Source organism: Amblyomma mixtum, chromosome 3, assembly GCF_055824585.1.
Source record: "Amblyomma mixtum isolate Tamu chromosome 3, ASM5582458v1, whole genome shotgun sequence".
Lineage (NCBI taxonomy): Eukaryota > Metazoa > Arthropoda > Arachnida > Ixodida > Ixodidae > Amblyomma > Amblyomma mixtum.
The window spans coordinates 381,088,123-381,103,711 of NC_143014.1; the positions used below are offsets into that span (position 1 = coordinate 381,088,123).

Consider the following 15,589-nt stretch of genomic DNA (forward strand, 5'->3'; position numbering starts at 1 on the left):
CGGAGAACCAAAACGGAAAGATTCGCTGCAATGTTACTCGTGGCGCCATCTAGCACCCACCGGAGAAACGAGCCCTCTACCGAGGAGTGTAGGGGGCAGCGCAGTTTATTTAAGGTGGCGGTTCACAAGCGTTTGCGGGACGGCAGGCTGGAAACGCTGATTGGTCAAAAAAATATGACGTCATACGCGTGACGTCATATGTCACGTGATATTTAATGACGTCATGTCCGGTTGGGGACAGTCATGTTTTCCCTAGATTTTCCCCCGCCACCGCTCGTCAGCGGACGGGGCTGCTCGCGAGGAGCCGAGAGGCGAGGAGGCAGCGTGCACTGCAGCGTTGCCTCCTCGGCGTGTCCCCGTCATGTCTTTCGACCCGCCGCGGTGGCTCAGTGGCTATGGCGCTCGGCCGCTGATCCGAAAGACGCGGGTTCGATCCCGGTCGGGGTGGTCGAATTTCGATGGAGGCTAAATTCTAGAGGCCCGTGTACTGTGCGATGTCAGTGCACGTTAAAGAACCCCAGGTGGTCGAAATTTCCGAACCCCTTTCACTACGGCGTCCCTCATAGCCTGACTCGTTTTGCGACGTTAAAACCCCAATAAACCATAAACCCATGTTCTTCAGTGCGCGCGCGAGATTAAAAAGCGCACCTGTCGCGCTGCGCTGTCACACTGCATGCCTGCTTCCGTGCATTTCTTGCGGACTCCTTTCAGTCATACTTAGCTATACTTTGACCAAAAGGCTTCTTAAACAGTTATTTCAAGTTTTATTGCTATGTATAAAGAATATGTTTGTAGCAGGTGCGTGAGCCCGAACAAAAGAAAACTGTTTTTATTCCCCTTCAGTATTCCTGCTTATCGAGACTTGAGTATTTATATGTTGCAGTACATCTTTTTTCAGGCATCACAACTGATGTTTCGATGTGTTTGGTAATTGACTTCATTGTAGCTTCATACTTGCACCATTTAAACTCTGCACATAGCTCTTTTTTCCCAAAAGGAAATGTGATTAGGTTTCTGAATAGAGCTGTGCACGGGCCGCAATTTCGAACCCGCGCCCGGCCCGGGACTTAACCTACCGACAGGAAGCCCGGCCCGACACTGAAGGACCCTGAGCACGCTCGTGCTCGGCCCGACCTGCAAAGCGGCGACGACACAAAAAGAGAATTTCAGGAAAATGAGTTTATTTCAATGACATTCAAATTTTGACCTCGCATTCCAGATCACAGTTTGGGATTATACACAAGACACAACGCATAAAGGTATAGATTTATCACTCTAAATATGCAAGTTGTTCATTGATGATGGCTTGATCGAAACAAGAGCGGCGCTCTTTCATTACGAATCCTGCGGCGCTGAAATTTTTCTCGCTGCTTGAATTGGTGGCCGCAACGGCTAATACTTCCATAGCAAGAGAAACGCTTGAAGTATGAAGGGGAATGACAGACGTGGTGTCGTAAGCCATGGATGGCGTGCCACAACAGGAAGACTTTTTGACTTGTTAGAGGATAAGCGAGCAAATAAGCGACAGGGCGGCGCTATACTGCGAATGCCGATGTGGCCGCGACGTCCCTGCTTGTACTATTCACGGGAAGGCACGGTGCTGTGTTCACTTTGCTGACAAGCGATTACGGCGAAACGCAGCACTGCGCCAGAATAGTACAAGCTGAGCCGTAGTGGAGGCGCCAGTGACATTCTTCTAATGCTTTTCATGTGGTGCCCCCCCCCTCCTTCGCTCTCGCCCGCGACTATTGTCCGTCTCCCCGGCCGGAACCTGCCGGGTAGGCGGACAAGAGAGAAGGCTGCCGGCTCTGCGGTGCGCTGCGAGTGGCGAGTGGAAGAATTTAACCTTTTCCCGATGTGCTGCTGCAGCGCTACTCCGTGACCCCGCGACCTCGCGTGCGCCGTACGCAGCCCTGCCTCCGCTTCCCAGAACCATCCTTTCTTCTTACAAGGCGCCCAAAACTGGTTGCTTTGCCCCAACGTTGGTACTTGCTAGAACGAAAAATGCGTTTCTAGCCCCAGCTAGCTTTTTTTTTTTAGCGTTTGTACTATCTTCCCGTCCTTGTACATGCCCTCCTGGATGGTCTAGACACAAATCACTTCCTGCTGTGCATGCAAGACGCCCAGCGCACCACAGCCATATTCGCACTTCCACATATATGATACATGCTTTGCCCAACTTAGAGCCTTGGGCGTTTGGTTGTGAGTAACACCGTATGGCGCGTAATGCATTCCCATCAGGCAGAATTAAAATATGAGAAAATTCATCGCAAGATATATTTCCTTGTATTCTCCAAGTAAATTACTTCTATACTAACTCCTCCCTTCTGAAGTGACCAAAAGATAAAACAACTCAGCGTGTAAAAAAGGTGAATGCAAAAATACACTACTTTTGTGCAAAATTCACAGGAAGTGCACTTAAATTGCCACAAGTGCATGGCCAATTAAGGAAAAAAAAAACAAGGGCAAAGGACGGAGACGCACAACAGGAACACAGGACGACGCTGTGTTCTGTGTTCCTGTATTCTGTGTTCCGAGTTCTGTGTCCCCGTCTTTTGCGCTGGTTTTCTTTCTACAATCGTGAACCAATTAACTCGCCCAGCTCTCCACTCTACTGGACCAATAAGGCATCAAGCTTCACAGTGCATTAGTGTTATATCTTACGCTACATATTTTCGAATTGTTTTTGCTCGGCATACACGTCTTTCATTTGCTTAGGAAGAAAGCAGCGCAGTCAAGAAAGTTACTCCCTCCTGCCAGCGAAAATTAAAAAAATGCGGTTTTTTCAGCGCCAGTATAAAATCTTTGCATGCTGACGGCATGTTGAAATTTTCGTTAATGCACCGTAATAATTATCTCATGAAGCCCCAGCTCTTGTGGCCCAGGACGAAGAGTACGATGATTTATGGCAATATTTGAGGTGCATTTATGAGCCAAGCTCTTAATGCTCTAACGTTCTCCTAAGCAAATAAAACTGAAAATTGTGATAATTTTGATAATGCTTTATGGAGCTAACACTACCAGGACGTGGTAAATAAACAAAAAATAAATTCTTTGATAAATGCCTGTACGCTGCACTTGTGCTGCTCATTTATTTCATGCTGTCCATTTTCTCAGTGCAGTGTCTTCTTTGATATGCATATTTCTGGCTCATTACATACTTTGCTTCGGTTCACAATTCTTCTTTTAGCTATATTTCATCCACTTTCCTGCCATAATCTCTATTCAAACGTAATTTGTGTAATTTTGCTTTGTCCGGGCTCCTGCAATGTTCTTTTTATTTTTATTTTATTTAGAACATACTGCAGGCCTACAGTAGGCCCAAGCAGGAGGGGCGAATACATAATATATGCAAAAAAGAACAGGTTTAGCAAAATTGAAAAATGTTAAATACAAGTTGTAACACAAAATACAGCAATAAATACAAGGCTCAGATGCAAAAGTATATATGAATGATGTGAAGACCTGTTTCAATCTGTTGCACTATAATTCAGTCTAACCTCCTCGATCACGATCACCTAAGCCTTTCCTTATCTGTTGCCATACTTTTTTATGGAAACACTTAAAAACAAAGCACCATGATCTATTTCAGTATTGTTTTATTTGCCGATCTAATTTTTTCGAAGATAACATGGGATACCAACTCCCCTTTAATGTCCCCGTTCTCGTCTCGAAGTCGCGAATTTTTAGATGTGCGCTCAGTATTCTCGTTAGTGCATTTGTGCTCACAAGGGACTATAACAGCCAACGCGGCTAATACGCTAGATTTAATCCTGACAAATCGATCTGACATAGTCTCACCTATTACATACCTGCCAGGCATCAGCGACCACTTGCTAATGCACTATGACATTAATCTAGCCACTCCGAACACTAACAAAAAGAAAAAAATAATAATACGAGACTACAATGGAGCAAATTTTCAGGCGATAAATAATGAACTATTTTTTTTTATCGATGCTTTCCCATAGCTTTGGTGTCCGCAGCATTCAAACCAACTGGAGCATGTTCACAGCTATAATCACCCAACTCACAGAACAATACACTCCTGAACGCACTGCTACCACCCACTCAATAGCTCCCTAGTGTAATAATCACATTAAACGTTTATCTAACAAAAAGAAAGCCTCTACCGCATCGCAAAGTTCTCGCCAACTAGTGAGCGATCGGACTTCGTATTCAGCGGCTTCCAACATGTATGTTCAGGCGCTCAAAAGCGCTAAAAGCACTTCCACTCACATGTAACCACCAATGTCAAAAATTCTGGCGGGTCATTAATCCTTCCACCGACGATAGTTTTGCGTTATCTGACCCGTTAGGCGACCTCATCCCTTCCGACGTTCGCGTCACGATTCTTAACCGCGTAATCACTGACAACTTTACACCCATATCTGATGTATACATATGCCTACAACTCACCACTTCAACTATGTTTTCATGCCACCTATAACTGTTGCTCCTACTGGTGTGAATAAGCTTATTGATGGACTCAGTGTTCATTCCGCTCCGGGTTATGACTGCGTTACTTAAAAAGCACTGCAGCTTATTCGCCCATTATACTAACCAAACTTTTCCAGCATTGACCAGTCAACGCTGCTACTGAGTGGAAGATCGGAAAGGTGGTTACAGTCTACAAATCCGGCAGCAAAGCATCCCCTATTAATTATCGTCCCATATCCCTTACCAATACTTGACCCAAAATGTTCAAACATATAATATTCACCAACCTTGTTAACTTCCTTTCATTGAACAACTTTTTATGTCAGCGCAACATTGTTTTCGAAAACTTTACTCTTGCGAAACACAGTTAATATAGTTTACACATGCATTGCACTGTATTCTAGACCTATCATCACTAACTGGCTGTATATTTCTGAATTTTTCAAAGGCTTTCGACGATGTATGTCACAACCTTTTGGCTCACAAACTAAAACATCTTAATATTGACTGTAACTTATTGAAATGGATTGAATGTCTACTTAATCGCTCACAATTAGTTATTGCTTACGGTTATAACACCTGTTTTACAGAGGTGTCTTCCGGAGTTCCACAAGGTTCAGTTCTTGGACCCTAGCTACTGTTCCTGATCTAACATTAATGATCCCCGCTCTCTTATGGATTCTCATATTCACCTATTCGCTGATGTTTGCGTCATTTTTAGAGAAATAACCAACACTAACAACCTTACATTACTTCAGTCAGTGGCGGTCACAGAGAGTGGTTTTAGGGGGAGCGGACAGACTGCTGTATATAAAAAAAGAAAAAATAGAAACAACGATTTTTCATTTTATTTACACAAAAATTTTTTTGCGCTTTGTTATTGAAAAATAAATGGCGAAAGGTATAGACGTTATACCATTACTCAATCTTTGAATGTTAACGCTTACGCGAGCAATATTCATTTCGATACCAGGCGAAACGAGTCGACGTCTGAGATAATTGCCACGACATGTCCACTAAGGTCAAAGCACCTGCCCGGACATTTCACCAGTGGGGTTAGCGGCCTTCATTTATCAGTTCTGGGAAGTGGCTTAATTTGTTCTGCCCTCAGTCCCCAAGGCGGCTGGTCGGCGCTCCTTGTCAAGCCAGAAAGGGATGGTCCCCTCGCTTGCGTCGCTGTGTCCCTGGTGGGATAAAGACATGAATGGGTGGCTCCCCCCCCCCCTCCCGCCGACGAGGTTGTTGGCCACCGCAACCGCAGGTAAATGGCACCGCCGTCTCCGCCGCGCCGGCGGCATGGCAAGACAACGGTGGCGGGAACTTGATTACTTTTGTATTTTGTAAATAGTGTACAAAGCTCTCCCCTGTCCTTTCTTGCTGTCGCTCCCCTCTATACTTCTCCTTACTATCCTCTCCCTTTCCCTGTCGTTTCCGCCGGCTGCAGCTCGGGTGCTTAAGATATTAGATAGCAATTGCCGCAGCCGGCAACACTCTTTTGCTTCCTTTTTTTTAAAAAAATAAACCACTACCACCAAGGCAGGAACACGATACCTATCAACGTGTAGAACGTGGAATTGTGTGAAATAAGACAGCCGCTAACAAGGTGAACGTACAAAGCAGGGGACTACTTGACGAGACCGCCACTGACTTCAGTGCGAAGAATGGTGAATGCAGCTATATATGAACAAATGCAAAGTCATGCGTGTATCTAGAAAAACTTCCGTCCCACCTCACTACTACATCGATAACATTTCGTTGGAATCAGTCTCATCATATAAGTGCATCGGCGTCCACATTACTTATTATCTTAACTGGTCTCTTCATACCGAGAACATAATTGAAAATGCTAATCGCATGCTTTGCTACTTACGTCGCGACTTCTTTAACGTTCCTTCCAATTTGAAACTACTGCTTTATCAAACACTAATACGATAAAAACTCGAGCATGCAACACGTGTATGGCACCCTGCTCATGACTTCATTAATGATCTTGAGCTGGTGCAAAATAACTCTGTGCGTTTAATCCTTGTTAACTACAACCGCACAGCTATGAAGTCTAATATCTGCCTCCCATAACTGACATCGCGTAGAAAAGTGTTTCGTATCACCCTGTTCCACGAGCTGTACCATCACCCCGCTCTTCGTGATCACCTCATCCCCCGTACAATTTCTGTATCCCGCCGCATTGATCATGATCACAAAGTTGGAAGTATGTCATGCAACAGAAAATGCTGCTCGCAGTCATTCCTGCCGCGAACCTCATGCGACTGGAACCACCTTACCGCAGAAGTTGCCGGCACTGAAAATTACGAGCAGTTCCGCGTAGCACTAGCTAACATTGTATATTCAGGCGCTGTTTAATGTTCATGTAATCAACTGTATTTTTCTCTCAGTTTTAGTATATTTACCATTCCCCCTGTGTAATGCCACTAGCCCGTTGTGCTCTAAGCGGTGCGGGCCGGGCTCTATTATTTTACTTTCCTTTTAGACAAGCCCACCCTAACATCTGTGTAATATGCCACTGGCCTTGAGGGGTAAATAAATAAATAAACAAACAGAGTAATATGCAAGCCTCTCACACAACATTCACTAATATTTCTTTCTTTCTGTAATAACAATTTGTAGACAGCCTAAAGGCTCATATTTCACTGACGTGAAGGTTCATTTTTCAGTCACAGTTCCATACTGTAGAGCGCAGGATAGCGCTTGTGCTGCATAGTTATTCTTCTGTGTGTGTCATTGTAGGCGCTATTGTTTGTTTTCTCAAGTACTATGCACCGTGTATCCCAAACTGAAGTTCTTCTAAATCTTCTTTGATATTAGCAGTTGCAAATTCAAGCCTTCTGCAGGATTTGAAGGAGGCCCAAGGAGACGAGGACTAATTTTATGCATATGCAAATGTAAACAGCTAATCTATCTGTACTATTGTAACTTGCATTCTTTTTTGCTTTATGTGCTGTTCTTATATTTCGTGCCATAATGCTGAATGTCGTGATTTTTGTATGTATTATAGTGTAAATTGATACTGTATGTGCTGTCAAAGTGTTTTCTTTTTCTTTACTGTAATGCGCGATTGTAATGTTTATCTCTTATATTGTTTGGTGTACTTTCCATGTTCTTTTAAAGTACCAACTTGTTTTTCCTACGTTCAAAACTGTCATCTAATGGTCCCCTGGGCCTTGTCAAGCTGTGTGCACAGCTTTTAGCCCAGGGTGACCAGCGAGATTTTTCTGGTAAATAAAGTGCATTGACTGATTTATTAATTCATTGATATGCAACTTACAAATGATTGGAAATGAGGGGAACATGTGCACAGGGCGGAAAGCGCGTGGTCTGCCAGGAAACACTGAGGTGGCCCCGAGAAGGGCCTTTAGTAAGGACGACATCCGTTTTGTGCCTCTTCACTAAGCAGCGACGACACGGCGTGCGCAGTCCTCGTTTTGCACGAGCTGTCGAAGCAATCATTGGTAAAAAAAAACACGAGGGAACAAAGTCGTGCTGTGTATGCAGATGCGATCGCCTCGTGGTTCCATTCACGGCGAACAACCATCCGGCAAGCCTGGCTCTTTCGACGGATTCAGGAAACGACTGAAAAGAACAAAAGTAAGGAGCGAAGAAAGGTGCACTGCTTACAGGTTAGAACACAAAAACAAAGCTAGGCGCTGCACTCGGTTAACCCATTCAACGAGGCGTGGCGTGAGCTTTAAATCCGATTTCGACAAGGCGTGAGAAGTCGCTAAAGAAGCAAAGGCACACTGCACTGAATGAATGATATAGATAGACTAAGCGCAAGTCATAACTTCTCTAAAGCCACACTGCACTCGTTTAACCCTGCAACGAGGCCTAGCGCGGGTTCTGATGTCTGGCGCCGATTTCGACAAAGAGAGGGAACACGGCCGCGAGATTGATGCCCGCAATCTTCCAGGAAGCAATGAAGCGGCCCTGAAAAGGGCCGTTTGGAGCAGCTCTTCAACGTCAACCTACAGCGGCGTGGCGGCGAGCAGTAGGCCCAGCGTCCGCGGCGAACAATGACATCGGCTTCCGAGAAGCATATCCAGGGAACGACGCTGCAAAAAAAAAGTTTCGTTACAAGCACCGCAATTTGGTGAGTCCTCAATGCACGAGAAAACTTGCGACATTGTAGTTCAGTCCTTACCTCAGGGTTGAGAATGCGCACCCCCGACAAGCGCGTCAGCGTAGCTGTCAAACGGCGGTCCTCAAAGCGCGCCTGATGCGGATCCTTGTAGTGCCGCGGCAAAAACTTTAAATACGAGCACGACACTAGCCACGTGCTCCTGGGGAAACGGCGAAAGCCGCAAGCAAAAACTGCACAGAAATTTCAGCTGGCTGTCGCCGCCGAGCGCACCACGCACGAACGCCATAGCTGCACACGCCTCGAAACGAGCGCGCCGAGTATCACGAAACGAATGCGGCATGCCCGCTCACCACGCACGCGCGGCGCGGCGGGTGCACCTAGCGATTCCCCAGGCGCTCTAGGGAGAGGTCGAGAAAGGCGCGCTGACGCCACGTCCGGTTGAGAACGAGGGCGAAGTCAAAAAACGTCACGGAGAAGCGCATCCCATCGACCAATCAGCGTTTCCAGCCTGCCGTCCCGCAAACGCTTCTGGCGGTTCCACTGCCGCCATCTTGCGAGTAGTTCATATTCTGCCACCAGGCTACGACACTGATCCATCACTGAGAAAGTATCTACCCGTCTTGCCCCCAGCGACCCGAGACTGGTTTTGGTTGAGATGTTGAGATACGTGTCCGGTCCTTTCTTGACCCGTGCACCCGTGCTGCGTGAAGGCTTTTCTTTTGTTGCTGCGCCTGCCTTCAGAGGATTACAAACGAACCATGGCAAGCCCGGCTGCTAGTCCCCGTCGTGCGTGGGGGGAGGTGTTGGCTGGGGTGGTTCCGCATGCTTCTTTCTCTGCCTGTCCCTCGCCAAAGCCAAAGAGAGTGGGGCTTCCTTTATTCGGTCTATGGTTCCGGAAGGGTGAAGGGAAAAAGTTGGAGAGCCGGAACAAAGAGGGTACCGTCTTTGTCCAAACGGCGTCAGAGGTGGGGTGATCCTTGTTCGGGATAAGGATGCCAGCACGGGAACAGAGAACCGTTTCCTTCTCTCTCTTGTTTAGCCTTGGCTAAATAGCCGCAGAAAGCAGTACCGTCGGCCTCCTTTGAGGGAATGTGCCGTTTCGTTCTTGAGTTTTACCCGACTACAGACTTTCCTGTTTTCAATGTCGTGACATCTATTAGTGGGAGCAAAGAAAAAGAAAAAAATAATGCTGCCCAGCCCGCATCGCAAAAGGCACAACGTCGACACAGTGGAAACTTGGGAGAGTTAGTGATAATTGTCGACATAATTGCACAGAGCAAATTAGTAAGTAAGCGAAAAGAGGAAGCGGACGCCAAAAATAAGGAAGGTGTGAAATAAAGAAAATTAATTATGTTTATGTCCCATGTGTATATTTCTAGCGTTTTTTGTTTGTTTTTTTCAATGAACCTTATAGTTGAAATCTGTGCCTTTCTTGTGTCCTTCCTTCTGCCCTCGTCTTTTGCGCGTTCAATCACTTCGTCACTGTTGATGCATAGTAATATTAGTAGTAGTCGGAACACTCCTGGTCTAGAGTGTAACCTGCTAACTATAGCGCTGAAAAAAAATATTTTTTATCAAATGATATTGCATCTATGATAAGAAAACTATAACAAAGACAGCTATACAATTTAGTCAACGCTCAGCGTATGCCTGTCCAACCTTATAAACTATGGTTGGTAAAGAAAAAGGCAGAGAGAAGTGGGCAATTGTCAATTTCTGTTTACCCTTGAGATGAATCGACATTGCGGAAGAGACGTGAAATTGCTATTGAGAGGGTTAGCACCGCAGGGTGTCGGAATGTGTTTACCTCAGAAGCAAATATTCGTCGTACATGCGGCGGCACCTTGCAACCAATTCCGATCAACTTCGACGGAATTTTGCCAAGGCTTACAAAAATGCAGTATACAGATGCATACCATTCACGAGGCGGACTCGAGACTTTTTTATGGACATTGTACGAAGAACTGGGGGGGAGGGGGGGGGGGTGAGGTGTGCAGGAATGCTGCCAAAAAAAGGGGGTCGGCTACAAAGCGATAGTTCTGTAGGCACTTAGGGCGACCCCCTCCCCTCTCTCGTTTGGACCCTCAACTGCGTGCTCTTATTCATTTTAGACGTACGTCTTTCTTGTATCCAGTTTGCATCATTAGGTTGCTTATTCCCTCCAGAATTTTCCATCGCCTGCTGAAATGTATATCTTTCTTGCCTTGCGTCGATTTGCCTCGATTTGGTTGGATCAAAGATTGATAAAGTGCGCCCGCGTATGTGTGTGTGTATGCGTGCGTGTCCACGCGCGCGTACCTGGAAACTGTAGGAACAGCTGCTATTTTCACACCGTCTATTGTCAGGAAACTGTAGCCTCGTTTACATGAACCCGACTTCGGCGGGTCGAGCCAGGAGATCGAGTTGAGCAAGGTCAGCCCAACTTGACTGCATGTTTACATGAACTCGATTTTAGCGAGTCGCGACCGGTTCAACAGCAGCGGCACCAAGCGTCGAAACTGCGCAGCGGGAAAGGGCAGTGGCAGCCGGGAAGATTGCGGCATGCACGGCTGCCTCGCAGGCGCTACGGCGCAAGCGAATAACAGGTTCGCATTTATCACCCCTCCTTCCACTAACCCGACTCAGACCGGTTTACGTGCTATCTGCTGTTGGTCAACCCACCCCCTGCAGCGGAGTTGACTGGACTCGCTCCCTCGACTCCCGGACCCGACTCGTTTACATGAACCCAGTAACCGGTTTTCAGCTCAAATCCTCCACTCAACCCGTCATGTAAACACCGCTTATAACGTGCTTGTAATCATTTTCCGAGAATTCCTTTTCCTGCGGCGCTAGTCTACCCCGCCTGCAGGAGGGGCGCGCAGCAAGGGGAGGGGGCGGTCCTTTGTGCCAGTTCCGGAAGAGGGGACCTCACAGCACTATAGTCGGTTACAACTAAAGAACGAAGCGGCACATGCAACTCAGAGGGAGCCCTCCAGCCAGTCACATCGATTTCTGTGGCTGTGCATGCAGCCAAGCCTGCGAAAGAGAAGGAAGGAGACGGCGTTTTGTCCCCGTGTAGCCGAGAGTGGATGTCCTTTGTTCGGGATAAGGCTAAAAGAATAATAACGCAAAAAGAAAGATAAAGATTTTGCTGCCCTGGCATCCGCCATCGTCTCTAGGAGCACCTGAGCTGGAGCAGGGGAAAAGACAGGGAGAAAGGCGAAGGTACTAGTAGGTGTGGTGCCCCCGTTTATTGTCTCAGCTGCACTGGCCACTAAAGGGGGAGGGGGGGGGGAGGGCTGGGCTGCTCACCTTTCGCATAGATCCGCGCGAGAGCGTCTTTTTCGCAAAAGCGCTGAATGTTACAGGTGGGGTCATATTCGGCAACAGACGGTCGTGGCAGCTTCAGTCTCCACTGCTGTCGCGGCGCACCTGTGGAGACCGAACAGAAAACGGTTCGGTCGACGCGCCTGGGCGGTCTCCTTTGATGGGCATGTGCTGCTTCGTTCTTGAGTTGTACCCGACTTATATACCACATGGATTCATTTCAGCGGTGGAACATGGCGCCCTCTGAACCACGGCATTCGTTTGAAAGAAGTGCGAGTCTAGTTCAGGAAAACTGCACCTGCTCCATGGTTAGTGCTGAAATAGTGCAGCTGCAGCCGCCATGGAAGCAGATGATGGTTTGCGGGTTGTGATAAACGGCGGAGACTCAAGTAACTTTCACTCGTCGACAAGCTAGAACGCTGCTCGAGTTCTCCAAAGAAACGGATCGAGGCTGGTTCATGGCAACATGTTATTGTGATGTGCTGTTTGCACATTTCTTCATGAGATACGAGAGGTTGGCTGCCGCTGATGTAGGCTGTAAACAGCTGGCTGCAATTCATTGGCATCGCAAATGCTAGCTACGACCAGGCCTGCACTCGACCATCCGTTTTGGAAGCAGACAGTGCCAACCTGCGCTCAAAGTGCCGGAACTAGCGGTACACACCCGCCGCACCACCGCTGCCGCAGAACTTTGCCAAACTGGTGCATTGAGTGCAGGCGAATCGAGCGCTCTCCAACTTCCCCTCCACAGCGCTAGCCGGAACAACGAACAACCGGCAGCACGAAGCGAAAGCCTGTCTCTTCCCTTTCCTGTCGCTTTAGCAATGCCTGTCCTCGAAAAATAATACGACGCCCAGAATGCGTTTCGTAGCGTCAGGTGAAAAAAATTGGCAGTGGCTTAGCTCTGCTATGCCTGCATATACGTAGCGTAAAGTGCTCCGGTGTTTCGGCCGCACGTTTCGCCTTGGCTGCTCGACGGCGAACTGCCAGGCGACAACCTCGGGATCGGAAGAATTTACATTTTCCAGTCTTCTGCGCCGTTTGGCAGCGGCTCGACTCTCCTTAGCTTACCAGAGCTAAGTTACCAGAGCTATGTTGAGCGCGACCGTCATTTCTCCGCGCACCCTCCTCGCGCATGCGCAGTAGCGCGCGGCGCAACTGTCGTAAACACGAGGTCACGCGTCGGAGAGGAGCGCACGCCGGCGGCGCCGGCAGCGAGGATAGCGAGGAGCTCGCACCGGCTGTGGCGAGGAGGCGACGCACCTGCGGACCTGCGCCTCTCGTGACGTCACGCGGTTCTCGCGCATGCGCATAACAGGCGGCGCACACTCGCGCAAAACTCGGCTCTTTACTAGCTTTACGCTACAAAACAATCCAGCAAAGCAATATGGCGGAAATCTGCTTGGAAGTTCGACACACACTACATAGGGCAAAATCGAGGGAAACGTGCAAACATCGTAGAGGTATCGTTCCCTCTCGTGAACACCTCCTGATTGTAAATGTTTAGCAGCGCCACGCTCGTTATTTTTTTGAACTGTGATTATTTAGTACACGTACATGTGTGTAGATGGCGCTACTTACTACATTTATCTACATTTATCGCATGTCGCTGCGTTATTGCTATTATTGTTTGTATTCTGTGGACTTTGTTCTTGGCAATTGTTACAAGTTGATTAAAAGAATGAGAGACCGACATTTTAAGAGTATATTTGCCAGAAAAAAAGAAGCCGCGGAACGTTTCAAGAGCTTGTGTCCTTCATGACGAGAACAAAAAAGGTAGCTAAAATCAACTAGACATTGCGCATTCCCCAAAAGCCGTAGAGTAAAGGCGATGCTTAGCCGCGTAGAGCGAAGTATTAAGTTTCTTCACGCAAAATCTCAAAACTGCCACGCGCTGGTTACCTGAACAGTATTGCATTCCGTTTTTAACTATTTCGAAAAAACGCTAACTTTGATCAGGAATAACTTTTAAACTAAACAAGGCAGACGGATGAAATTTTCAGAATGGAAGGGCGATTAGACGATCTCAAACTGTACAAAAAGGCGCCGCAGTGCAATGCATATCCCAAAAGTTATTGCATATTACATTGTTCTGTTTTCTATGCTTTTCAAACATGCGTGGCTAATAAACTAATCTATACACGTACTTCTAAATGCTTAAATATGTTCATTAGCATCCGATCTCAAAGTATCTCGAAAGGTATTTCTCTAGGTGCAAGAGGTTTTTCACAATTTTGCATTTCCTGAGACAAGTTGAGCTCAACTGCCAGTTTTCATCTTTGCGTTTCCTTTTACAGTTGAAACAAATTTGCAGCTACCGTTAAACAAAATGCATCTTTTGAAAGCAGAGAAAAGTAGCTTTTCGGAGATATCTGAACTATATTTATGAAGCGAACGAGCGAGGTACAGTCGACGTACAAATATCACCAAAAATGGTTCCCGCTCACCGTCAGAGTGGGACTGCCACCTTTCTTGACCACGTTATTAATGTTATACATAGAAAACATTCTTTGCACAAAGTTTCCGTAATTTCAACGAGTTCGGTTTTTGTCTGTCGCAATAAAGCGTTTACAACTTCGTTTCGCGTCGTCTGCTTTCGTTTTTCTGTCACCGGCGGCAGCTGTGCGGCTGTGCTAAGTTGGTGCGCGAATTATCTTTGCTTGGTTCTCTCTGCTGCAAAGAAGCACGTGACACAACTCCTGTTCGCACAGGTGATGTTTTGGATGAGAAACCCGTAGAGCGTATGTGCAATAGTTTTTTGTTCGTGACGTGGTGCCATCGGCTTTACGATAACTTCTTTCTTGTTGCTCTTTGTATCATGATGTATTCTATAAAATGTGTGTGTTATCAAGTATTTTTTTTTCTGTACTGTTCAAAATTGTAACGCGAAAAAATAAACTCTGTGTGAAACCATTCCCTTCTATGTGTGCAACTGAAAGAGGCGACTCAATGACGGCACAAAATTAAGAACAGCTCTGACTGCATTATTTCAACCTGCATAAACTAATTCAGCTTGTGTAGGTTCGTCGAGAAGCTTGGTGTATTTCAAGTGAAAGTCTGCGATACGAGTGTTCATCACGTTTATATGTATGGCATGGTTAGAAATGAAATATTAAAGCCCTGGGGCTGCACCTAGAAGATGTAGTTGAATATTTCAATAGCCAAACGTAAATCAGAATCGAAAGCATTGCTATCGAAACCGGAACTGAAGCAAGGTTGACGCGCGTGCTTAACATCTCGGAGGACGAACATAGCAGTCTGACCCCCCCCCCCCCCCCCCGACGAAACTGAAACCAACGTTGACTGAAATCGAGCCGCGGCAACGTTGGACGCGGTCCGCCTAAAATCTCGGAGGACGAAATCAGCGGTCTGACCACCCGCTCGGGGCGCTGGCGGCAGTGTAGAAGCTCGGCCGCAGGGCCCTATGGGAGTGTCCGCTCTTTACGTAAGTATGTTTCTCTATGGGGTCTATGGGGTCCCTGCGTCCGAAACGGCTGCGCATCGAAGCGAGGTGGCAGATGACGCGAAGCCATAGGTCGGCACACTCACTCATGAGTGCACTCATATCGCCTCACTCACACTCACACTCACGTCTGTGAGTGTGAGTGTGAGTGAGTGGTCGTGATTGTGAGTGGACGTGAGTGTGAGTGCGAGTGAGTGGATGTGAGTGAGGGCGGTCACGAGTGTGAGTGCGAGTGAGTGGTTGTGAGTTTGAGTAGACCCGAGTGTGAGTGCGAGTGAGTGGAT

The 15,589-nt window shown here is 47.1% G+C and overlaps 1 long non-coding RNA gene across 1 annotated transcript; it reads right to left on the reverse strand.

The window, feature by feature from the left end:
- Positions 1-7,460: 7,460 nt before the first annotated feature.
- On the reverse strand, positions 7,461-9,065 carry LOC149357003 (uncharacterized). Its single transcript, XR_016289857.1, has 3 exons — positions 8,597-9,065; positions 8,425-8,507; positions 7,461-8,028 (listed from the first exon to the last, which is right to left on the reverse strand). It is a non-coding gene; the product is annotated as an uncharacterized LOC149357003 (long non-coding RNA).
- Positions 9,066-15,589: the final 6,524 nt, after the last annotated feature.